This window comes from Arvicola amphibius, chromosome 2 (genome assembly GCF_903992535.2).
Source record: "Arvicola amphibius chromosome 2, mArvAmp1.2, whole genome shotgun sequence".
Lineage (NCBI taxonomy): Eukaryota > Metazoa > Chordata > Mammalia > Rodentia > Cricetidae > Arvicola > Arvicola amphibius.
Genome location: NC_052048.2, coordinates 52,988,858 through 53,000,785, shown reverse-complemented (window position 1 = coordinate 53,000,785; position 11,928 = coordinate 52,988,858). Strand labels below are relative to the sequence as shown.

At 42.3% G+C, this 11,928-nt stretch overlaps 1 pseudogene; it reads right to left on the bottom strand.

The window, feature by feature from the left end:
• Positions 1 to 779: 779 nt before the first annotated feature.
• LOC119808423 lies at positions 780 to 1,119 on the bottom strand (annotated as a pseudogene).
• Between the last annotated feature and the right edge of the window lie 10,809 nt (positions 1,120 to 11,928).

The following is an 11,928-nucleotide window of genomic DNA, read 5'->3' as shown; positions in this document are numbered from 1 at the left end:
ATAATTCATTGAGTTTCGAAAATGGACGTGTAAGAATTTTGCAAAAACTAAGGACTTCTTCCTAGAGAAGAATATACAAATATACTCCAAGTACTAGGTATGCTTTCAAATTTACATGAACCCAGTGAAAGGATGTATGCACGTCCTATTTAGTGCTAAGTGGACTTTCTGTGATGAGAGGGTTATATCAGCTATGCCCAGTACTAGGTACTTTAAGACCTTTGTTAGGTAGCCCAGGCTAGCCTTCAATTCATGATCATTTTGCCTTATTTTCTCCAGCGCTGTGGTTATAACCAACACCTAAACTAGCCTGGGACCTGGCGTAGGTGCAGGAGGCTCTGCACACATCTGCGCATGTGCACGCGAAGGGCCGAAGCTAACCTCAGATGTCATCCCAAAAGAGCAGTCCAACCTGGCGGTGGTGGCGCACGCCTTTAATCCCAGGACTCGGGAGGCAGAGGCAGGCGGATCTCTGAGTTCGAGGCCAGCCTGGTCTACAAGAGCTAGCTCCAGGACAGGCTCTAGAAACTACAGGGAAACCCTGTCTCGAAAAACCAAAAAAAAAAAAAAAAAAAGAGCAGTCTAACTTTATTTATTAACTTATTTTGGGAGGGACAGTTTCTCACCGGGTTCTGGGGCTCACCATTAGGCTAGGTTTACTGGCAAATAAGCCCCAGAAATTTCAGTGTCCACTTCCCAAGGATCGGATTACAGCTCTGTACCCCCATGTCTAGCTTTTTTTTCCACCCAAAAGGTTTTATTTGCAGGGGAGCAGAGATTTAATCAAATAAGCCAAATCCCATGTCACATGTCATCATCTGACTCTTCGGACTCCTCCTTCTTCTCGTCTTTCTTCTCCTCTGCTGCAGCGGGGGCTGCAGAGCCAGGGGCGGCAGAAACAGCCACAGCTCCACCCAGCAGGCACACTGGCAAAAGTTTCCCAACACCCTGGGCGATGACATTCTTAATGGTTTTCCCATTCAGCTCACTGATGACCTTGTTGAACTGGTCATCGTCCGCCTTGATGCCCACGCTGTCTAGTATCTTCTTAATGTCTTTGGCGCCAGGAGAGGAGCTGCCCCCAAGGGCAGCAAGCAACTAAGAGGCGACGTAGCGCATGGTGGCTGCTGCAGATCCACCTCGCATGCGACCTCGGCGGCATCAGGCGGCGAAAAGCCCATGTCTAGCTTTTTATGTGGGTGCAAGGATTGAACTCAGGTCTTTGGGCTTGCATGGAAAGCACTTTAGTGCCTGAGATCTCCATCCCGGATTTTTATTTAATTTAAAGAGGCATTGGGTATGGTGGCATGTGGCTGGATATAAATACATGAGATGCTTGATCAAGCTCTTGAACAAACCTTTGGAGTTGCTGTAGATTCAACATCCTTCTGACCTCTCTTTATCTTTTGCTTCCCCCCTCCCCGCCCCTCCACCTGCCTCCACCTTTAGATACCTGACTCTGTCACACACCATCCCCCAGGGAAAGACCACAGTTGCTTTCAGCCTTCTCTCCAGAATCCTACTCACCAGAGAAGATTGAAATTACAGAAAGAAAAAAAAAATGAGGGTCAAAGGACACACCCAGAGTCCAGAGGGACTTAGTCCCTAAAGCATTATCTGTTCTTCCAGGCCTCTTCTGCTCTGAAAATCGTTCACGTCCCTGTAAGATTGCCTTTCCCTTTTAAGCCATCGTCAGCTTTCTACTGTCTTGTCTTGAGCTTTGAGCATGGCTTCTGTGCCAGCTATTCAAATGTTCTTTCCCCCTGTTAACTGTCCATTGTAATGTTGGTCACCAAGGAATCCGCATTCTCTTTGGCATGCTCTTAGTTGCATGGATGAAAGAATTTCTGAACAGGCACAGATGGGAGCTCAAGGACTGTTTCAGTGGAGTTTAAAAGATGGAGATTTGTAGATGTTTGCAGTTGTCTGGAAGAGGAGCATAGAGAAGGGGAAGAGAGAGTCATGCCTTCTGCTTGCTCTGCCTTTAGCTGGCTCTTCTTTTACAGTTATTTTTAATATGGACTCTCCCCCTCTCTCTGTGTGTGTGCTTTTTAAATTCTTAAGTTTTATTATTATTATTTTTTTTGGTTTTTTGAGACAGGGTTTCTCTGTAGCTTTGGAGCCTGTCCTGGAACTAGCTCTTGTAGACCAGGCTGGCCTCGAACTCACAGAGATCCGCCTGCCTCTGCCCCTTATTATTTTAAAAGCATACGGACTGAATGTGGTGATGCACACCATTAATTCCAGTACTCAGGAGGCAGAATCAGGCAGATCTCTGTGAGTTCATGGCCAGCCTGGTCTACATAGTAAGTTCAAGAACAACCAAAACTACAAAGTAAGACCGTGTCTTAAAACAACAACTACAAAAGCATAGTGAGTTAGTTTTCTGACTCTTGCGTATGCCTTCAATACTTTCACAATCTTATTACAGACACACACGACTGAAATCACCATGGGTTCCCATCACTCAGCTTCTGTTGTTGTTTTATACAATCTCATAAAGACTCTCCTTCTCACAACTTGAACCCTTAAACTTTGCTTGGATTTAGGTGTTTTCTCCCACATCCTTGGTAGAAAAGTAGACAATTCTGCTTCCTGGGTTTGAGACAGCCTAGTTTTGTTAGAGGCTGCATTTTGGAAAGTCTACCATTCTATGTCAAATGCTGGATTATTCAGTCCCCAGAAGAAGAAAAAGAAAAGGCCTCACTTGGCATTTGAGATGGGATCTAGCTTCAGACATGGCCCTTCTCTCGGTGCTGCTGTGATTCTTTCCTCTGAGAACTGGACTAGGGATGCTGGACCAGTTCACTAGGGATGCTGGGTCAGTGGACTAGGGATGTTGGATCAGTGGACTAGGGACACTGAATCAGTGGACTAAGGATGCTGGATCAGTGGACTAGGGACGCTGGATCAGTGGACTAGAAATGCTGTCAGTGGACTAGGGATGCTGGGCCAATAGACTAGGGATGCTAGCCAGTGGACTAGGGATGCTGGCCAGTGGACTAGGGATACTGGATCAGTGGACTAGGGATGCTGTGCCAGTGGACTAGGGATGCTGGACAAGTGGACTAGGGATGCTGGATCAGTAGACTAGGGATGCTGGCCAGTGGACTAGAGATGCTGGCCAGTGGACTAGGGATGCTGGATCAGTGGACTAAGGACGCTAGATCAGTGGACTAGGGACGCTAGATCAGTGGACTAGGGACGCTGGATCAGTGGACTAGGGACGCTGGATCAGTGGACTAGGGACGCTGGATCAGTGGACTAGGGACGCTGGATCAGTGGACTAGGGACGCTGGATCAGTGGACTAGGGACGCTGGATCAGTGGACTAGGGTCGCTGGATCAGTGGACTAGGGACACTGGATCAGTTGATTGCTGCATTTTATTTTCATTCAACTCAAGTAGTTTTCTAAGTTTCCTTGTAATTTTCCTTTTGAATCATATGTAACCTCTTTTAACTGTTGTTAGGTTTAATAATGTAATCATGGAAGTGAGAAACACCAGTCTATCATCACCCATATTGTGATTTAAAAAAAACAATAACAAATAATTGAGATCTAGCAGAAACTGAAAACTCTGCGTGCGTTGTGGCCATTTTCTCTTTTCCTTCTCTGCTCCTGTTTTGATAAACTCACATGCATTCCCAACACTCCCTGTGGTTTCATGTCTATAGCGAAAGTGCCATCTGCTTTGAATTGGAGTTCTGTTTGTGCATGGAATTACAGCACATTCATCTTGGTGTCACCCAGCTCACACAGGGCAATATCTTACCAGCAGAAACCTTTCCAGACAGGTTTTCAGAACTGAAGCAGCTTAACTAGATTCACAGGTTTGGGCCAAGGTACTCTACAGCCTCCCACTACTCTGGGGGGAAAATTATCTACAGACAAGAGGGAAGGATCTATTGCAATCTGTTTGATGTTTCATGGTCTCGTGTACCGATGGCAGGAGACATCTTTGAGACGGATGGGCATGTTGTCACTCGGGTTATCCTGGCCAGCACCTGACCCAGGCAACTGCACTGCAGTGACAGTGAGGGAGGGTGGACTCCGAATGCAGAGGTCAGCGGAAGTAGGAAGGCTCTGGCAGAAGGAAGCGTGTTCTATCTGAAGCCATGCACACAATCCCACTTCTTTTCTTCTATTGTAGCGCAATGAATTTGCGGGTGAATAACAGTACAATATTCTTCATGACTTCATACAACAGCCCCAAACCCATTCCTTTTCTTACTATTCTAGAAGCATTTACTGAGCTTGGTGGGAAAAACACTTGTGCTACATACCAACCAGTGCCTTCGAAGATTAGGTGGAGCAAATACAGAATCTATCATCTGTGGAGACATTAAAAATATTTTCAGTCTCAAACTCAAGGATGATCACACGCAAGCAGCCAGTGACACCTGCAACTGTTTTAGATTACTTCATTCATACAGAAGTCGCAGATGGAGAGTACAAAACCAGTAACTTAGCTAATTATTCTAATAGTTATATATTGTAAGCACTCATTGTTCTATGATGGCAATAACTGAAATGAATGTAGCTTCTCTTAAGATGAGGACGGATATTAATATGTCCTTCCTCACAGAGCTCATTGGTCACCACACCTGCGTCCTCTTCCATGTACATCACTTATATTAGCTTTTTTCATAGTTTTGGATAAAAGCGTTTTTCTAAAACTTATACCTGCTGTTCCCTCCACTGTTTGTCTCTCTCCTCCCCGATCCATGCAAGTGACTCTGTCTATCCTTCATTTCCAGCACAGCATCACTTTCTCAGACTTCAGAAATGCCTCCCATAACCAAATTGTATCTTATACCCTGTTGGTACCCAAACCTTCTCCTTCAGAAATCTGAGGGTCTTGCCACGTGCTATTCTGGTATCGTCACTAGACTACAAGTTATATGACAGAACAAGGACAACATCTGGGCTCGACAGTGCAAGATCACAGTGGTCACTCAAAAGAATTTCTATTGATGTAAAGAGACACCATGACCGTGACAATTCTTATAAAGCAAAACATTTGATTGGGTGGCTTACAGTTTCCGAGGTTTAGTCCGTTATCACTATGGTGGGAAATAGTGACATGCAGACAAACATGGTGCTGGAGAAGGAGCTTAGAGTTCCTCATCTTTATCCACAAGCAACAGGAAGTGAACTGAGACACTGGGCATGGTTTGAGCATATATAAGACCTCAAAGCCCACCTCCACAGTGGCAACTTCCTTCAAGGTCGTACCTACTCCAACAAAGTTACAATGCCTAATAGTGCCACTCCCTATGAGTTTCTGGGGGCCAATTATATTCAAGCTACCACAGAAACCCTGTCTTTTTTAAGGCTGATAGTACCTAAGGAATGATACCTGCGTTTTTCTCTACCTTTGACAGACACATGTATCTGTACACACTCACTCATGCATGTATGCCCCCACCTGAATACATAGAGGTAGATGCTGAATAATGAGAAATAACTTGAGGCGTTATGAAAACAATTTCTTTAAGAGCTTACTGTTGTGGTATTAGAGCTTGACTATAATTCCCTTTGAAGATTGATATGCAAAAGTTTTCAGTGAACAAAACCACAAAGCTAATGAAGAAGAATCACATGAGTACACTTAAAAATACAGACTCTGAAAATATGAAGGATAAACAGGATGCCTCAGATCCAGAGGTAACTCATGGATAAATCACAGGATCCCTTCCCAAAAGTTGTAACAACAACAACAACAAAACCCCAAAAGCAAAACACATACACACACACACAGAGCTTGTGAGGCAAGTTTCTACACACTTATGATAGAAATCTCGACTTCTCCTGGATGGAGTTTTAAAAACACGAGTCTATGACTGCTCGAGAAATTTGTCAATGAAGACTCTTACTGAATACTCATAGAGACTCAGCAGTGTGCACCGTCAACTAAGCACATCCATTTTGCAGACGAGAGTGAGGTGAGGGTGTGAGTGTGTGGAAGGGAAATGGTGTAATTAATACACCTGTCAGAAATCACAATGCTGCGCCAGCTGGTGATCTGCCTTAAGCTTCTCTCCCTGGGAGTATGCCAGTTGTTCCACATGACACCGCCATTTGTTTCCGGTGGGCCATCTAGAACGGGTTCTCAGACTCACGTATGTGCTGAAATCACTAAGGAAAAAACTTTCCAGCCTTGGGAAAGACTGTGGGATGCCAGCTGATATGTATGGTCAGATGGGACACAGATTTAAAACTCTCTGTTATAAAAGCTCATAGAAAACTCTTGGCTGGGGTAGGATAGGTGTTTGCCAAAGGTGAGTTTCAAAGTCTACAGAGACTTTGTGCAAACAACGCCCCTCCTCACAATTACAGAGATCTTAAGACAACAGATTCCAGGAAATGAGTTTGCATTTTAATGATTTAAATGCTCAGTCAAAAAACAGTAGGAAGACTGCCATGATGTGATTGATATCTCTAGGCTCACACTAACAAACTCTCTGCAATGACAGTCTGGCCTCTGTCTAACTGTGTTTTTTCTTTCCTATTCGTTCTGGTTCCTAATGCCCGGTATCTTCACTGCTCTATTAATGGATGGGATTCTCTGTAATGTAGTTCTCGTAAAGACCCTATTAAAGAAGAGTTGGAAAATGGACACCCAATAATACAGTTCACTTCTTCATAAGTAATCACTTTGTGAACAAGTAAAGGGGAAAATCAGAATAAGAAAAAAATAGAGATAGAAATAGAGAACTTTAAAAAGGGAAAGGATACTGCACAAGAGTAGAGCTGGGGATTGGCTCAGTCGGTAAGGGCTTGCCAGTGCACGCGTGAGGACCTGAGTTCAAATCTCCAGCACCCACATAAAAGCTGAATGTAGTGGTGCACATTTGTAAATCCAGCACTTCAAAGGCAGAGGCAAGTGGATGCTTGGTGTTTGCTTGCTGACCTGCTAGTCTAGCCAATCGGTGAACTCCAGACTTAGTGAGGGAAAAAGGTGGAGGGGCCAGAGGGGTGGCTCAGCCGTTAACAGCATTTGCTGTTCTTATAGGGGACCAGGGTTTGGTTCCCAGTACCCCTGTGATATCTGTGAAGGCCAATCTTGGTTGCCATCTTGACAACATCTGGAATCAATTAAAATCCAAGCATCGGGGCATGCCTATGAGAGGTTTTCTTCATTGGATTATATGAGCAGGGAAGACTTGCCCTAATTCTAGGCTACACCTTCTGGTGTCAGCCCACATAAAAGGACATGGAAGCTTTGCTTTTTGCATGCTTGCCCTCACTCTCACTGGCAAGCTCAGCCAACCTGCTGCTGAGGCATTCCTTCACTGGTATCACAGCCTACTTCAGCAGGATTCCAAGGCAGACTGAAGACCAGCATCTCTCCAGGAACTCTCCAGGATTCCAGCGCCAACCTGGAACTGTGGAGCATTGAAGAATGTTCAATAAATAAATAAAACCACATCTGCAAAGGTTTCAAAAGGAAAAAAAAACAGGAGTAAGTTTAATAAAAGAAGCATAAAGCATACCACTTTGAAACATTTTTGAGAGAAGCTAAGAAAGCCCTAAACACCCATTGAGTCAGTGAAATGGGAAAAAGTCACTTGCTATGAAGACTGACAGCCTGAGTTCTACCCCTGGGAAGCACATGGTGGAAATGGAGAACAGACTCCTTAAACCATGGAAATATGCTCTATGTTCACAGATATCTTAACATTCTTAAGACAGTAATATTTCTCAAGATCTACATATTTGACTAGTTGTATAAAGACCTATATGCTTGTTTTTTTTCCCCAAAATGGACAAGATGGCTTTTAAATTCTCATGAAAATGCAAGGGGTCCATAAGAGTTCAGACAATCTTGGAAACAATAGTTTCTTTAAGGTAACAAAGCATTCTGGGATTAGATGGTGGTACTAGTGGCAAAACTCTATGGACATTCTGAAAGCTACCTTCAAAGGGTAAGCTTTTTAGTATGTAAGTGATATCTCAACAAAGCTGATACACACACACACGCACGCATGCTCACATGCATGCATATGTATGCATTCAAGCAAGCAATAACAAAATTCTTCGGCAGACATGTCAAATGTATTGATGGTATACAATTCAGTTTGCTTTCCTCCTGTTGGAGACTATTATGGTTTGGATATAAAATGTCTTTCTTCCAAAGGCAGTGGTTCTCAACCTTCCTAATGCTGTGTCCCTTTAAAACAGTTTCTCATGCCGTGATGACAAACATAAAATTAGCTTCATGACTACTTCATAACTGTAATTTTGTTACTGTTATGAATCACTATTATGCAGGATATTTGATATGAAATCCCCGTAAAAGGGTCATTTGCCTCCATAGGGGTCGTGACTCACATGACTCACATGTTGAGAAACTATCCAAAGGGTTCATGTATTGAGGGATTGATCCCCAGTTACTAGCAGTATTTGGGGGGATGTTGTAGAAACCTCAGGAGGTGGGAACTAATGACAACAGACCGAACTTTCTAAAATCATGTGCCAAAAATAAATCATTCCTTTTCTTGTTTAGGTCAGGAGAAGGTAGCTAATAGAGAACATTTATGCTTTCTGTACAATAACTGATCCAGAATTACTTTATCAAGACAGTATTTCATTTTTTTTAAACATTTTTAGACTGCTTCCATATTTTTTCTTTATTTGGGTGAGACAAGGTCTCAGTATACAGCCCAGTATATAGACTTCCCAGTATATAGACTTCTCAGTATATAGACTTCCCAGTATATAGACTTCTCAGTATATAGACTTCCCAGTATATAGACTTCCCAGTATATAGACTTCTCAGTATATAGACTTCCCAGTATATAGACTTCTCAGTATATAGACTTCCCAGTATATAGACTTCCCAGTATATAGACTTCTCAGTATATAGACTTCCCAGTATATAGACTTCCCAGTATATAGACTTCTCAGTATATAGACTTCTCAGTATATAGACTTCTCAGTATATAGACTTCTCAGTATATAGACTTCTCAGTATATAGACTTCCCAGTATATAGACTTCCCAGTATATAGACTTCTCAGTATATAGACTTCTCAGTATATAGACTTCCCAGTATATAGACTTCCCAGTATATAGACTTCTCAGTATATAGACTTCCCAGTATATAGACTTCTCAGTATATAGACTTCCCAGTATATAGACTTCCCAGTATATAGACTTCTCAGTATATAGACTTCCCCAGTATATAGACTTCTCAGTATATAGACTTCCCAGTATATAGACTTCCCAGTATATAGACTTCTCAGTATATAGACTTCCCAGTATATAGACTTCCCAGTATATAGACTTCTCAGTATATAGACTTCTCAGTATATAGACTTCTCAGTATATAGACTTCTCAGTATATAGACTTCTCAGTATATAGACTTCTCAGTATATAGACTTCTCAGTATATAGACTTCCCAGTATATAGACTTCCCAGTATATAGACTTCTCATTATATAGAATTCTCAGTATATAGACTTCCCAGTATATAGACTTCCCAGTATATAGACTTCTCAGTATATAGACTTCTCAGTATATAGACTTCTCAGTATATAGACTTCTCAGTATATAGACTTCTCAGTATATAGACTTCCCAGTATATAGACTTCTCAGTATATAGACTTCTCAGTATATAGACTTCTCAGTATATAGACTTCTTTTGCCTCAGCTCCTGGGTGTCAGGGTTATAAGCATGTACTAACATGCTTGAATAAATATATAGGAGGTATGATCAGAGTAATTTGTTATTACACATAAGATGTTTCTATGAATATTTTAGCTGTGACTAAGTTTTAAATGCTCATCAATAATCCAGGGACTCTGAAGATCTTTGCAATACCTATAAAGCTCTTGTTCTGTGTCATCTTCAACAACCAATAAAACTTTAACAACAAAAGGTCAGGACTGTTGGACGCAGACCAGCTATCAAGGTTTTTCACCCTCTTGGTTTAAAATCAAGGAAGCACATTCAAGTGCCTTTCCTATTCCTCTATGACCGATGCTGGCCTTTGAAAGATCGCCTCATCTGGACACTTCACTTAGGAATTGCTTACTTTCACAACACTAGATTAACTAGCTTCCAAGGATAAGTAATGAAATAAATATTTCAGGGAGAGCTGCAGGCCTAGATCTCTAACTGTAATTTCAGATTCCATTTCCTTGCCTTCTTCCTTTCTGACTGCTTATATTTAGTAGATACAGAGAAGAAGAAAAAAGCCTAAGGCTATTTGAAGAAGCTGGTTATTACACATTGCAGGATTCCTTTAAGGCATCTTTTGTCTGTTGAAGTGAATATGAAAGGAGCCGAGAGCTTTGCATAGGAAAGTTGGTGGCACAGATAAACCAAGAGTCAGGAGCTCGTTATTCCAGCTCTCGCTTATGGGCAAAGAGGGTACTAACCTTGATGTGACTCGTCCTTTGGACTGGCACAGGCGACATCACTTTATAAGACCACATACAGTTGTCTGACAGTCATAGCCAGACTTACAAAACACGAGTCAAAGGAAGACTTCTTTGGGTTAAGTCTGCCAGAGCACACACAAATGCAAACTAAGACATGGCCCAGAAAAGGAGGTGCTAAGGATGGAGTTGTTTTCCCCCTTGCGATCACTCATAAAACTAGAAAACCATTTGTCCTTTGTCATTTACCGAACACCTCCTACATCTAAATTCTTCATATCAATTATCTTATGGCATAGATACAATTTTCTTACGTTAAAGAGATAGAAATTGAAGTTTAGTGAGACATTAACAAGTTAAAGGTGAAGGAATTACCATGGTTTATCAGGGATTTGCACCAAGCACCAGGTCCTAAAGTCTATTTCCTTAAGTATAGTCTTGTGCTGCCTCTGCGAGCTAAAGATGGCTCACGCCCAGGAAAGCTTTTCTCTTAGAACAGCGAACAGTGGAAGGAAGCGTCTGACTGTCTGTTTAAGCAGTTTCACCTCTGGCTCCTTCTAGGTTGTTGGGGCATAAATTTTCAGTCCACAGGGCCCAGAGTACTTCTTTTTCATGCAAATTTCTTGTCAAAACTAGAAAGTGACATTTGATCAAAGGTTAGCCCCCTCATATTGCTTGATAAAGAATTTTCTATTTCATGTCTGGCTTTAAGAGCAACAGGGGACTGGGCTGCCTCATACTGATACATTCCTTCCTGCTTTTCCACACGTATATTCCACCTCCTTCCTTTCCTTCTTTTAGATCCAAAGGACGTTTTAATTGGGATGTTTGGAATGTTTTAAATGTTTTCAATGCAAAGCTTCAATCAGTGGGAGGAAGGGTAGGGACACGGACTTTACTGCTGAAGGTGAAGATCTTCCTAGTTTAGCAGCTGACAACCTTTTTTATCAGAACTTTTATGTTGTCTTTAGCGTTGTAAGGAGGCCACATGGTAGTTCTGGCCACTTGACAGCTCAGACCCGAAATAAGCACACAGAAACTATATTATTTAAACCACTGCTTGGCCTATTAGCTTTAGCTTCTTATTTGCTAACTCTTACATATTAATTTAACTCATCTTCATTAATCTGTGCATCACCACAAGGTCGAGGCCTACCATCAAAGTTTCAGGCACCTGTCTCCGGGAAGCTCCATGGCTTCTCTCTGACTCTGCCCTCTTCTTCCCAGCATTCAGTTTAGTTTTCCCTGCCTATCTCTATTCCCTGTGCAGGCCCAAGACAGTTTCTTCATTAACCAATGGTATTCACAGCATGCAGATGGGACTCCCACCACAGTTTAGGCTGTGAAACTTATGCATAGACACTTGTAAGAAGGAAAGCTGTGTCACAAAGGGGAAAATGGGGCATTCTTTTTCCTTCTCTGCACTCCTGTGTTTCTTTCTAAGAAGAAAGAGGGGAGCCGGGAAGAAAAGTTTTAGTTTGGGCAATCATAGGCTTATTCTGTAGTTAGTCAACTTATACTGCACACTCCAGCTGTGGAAAT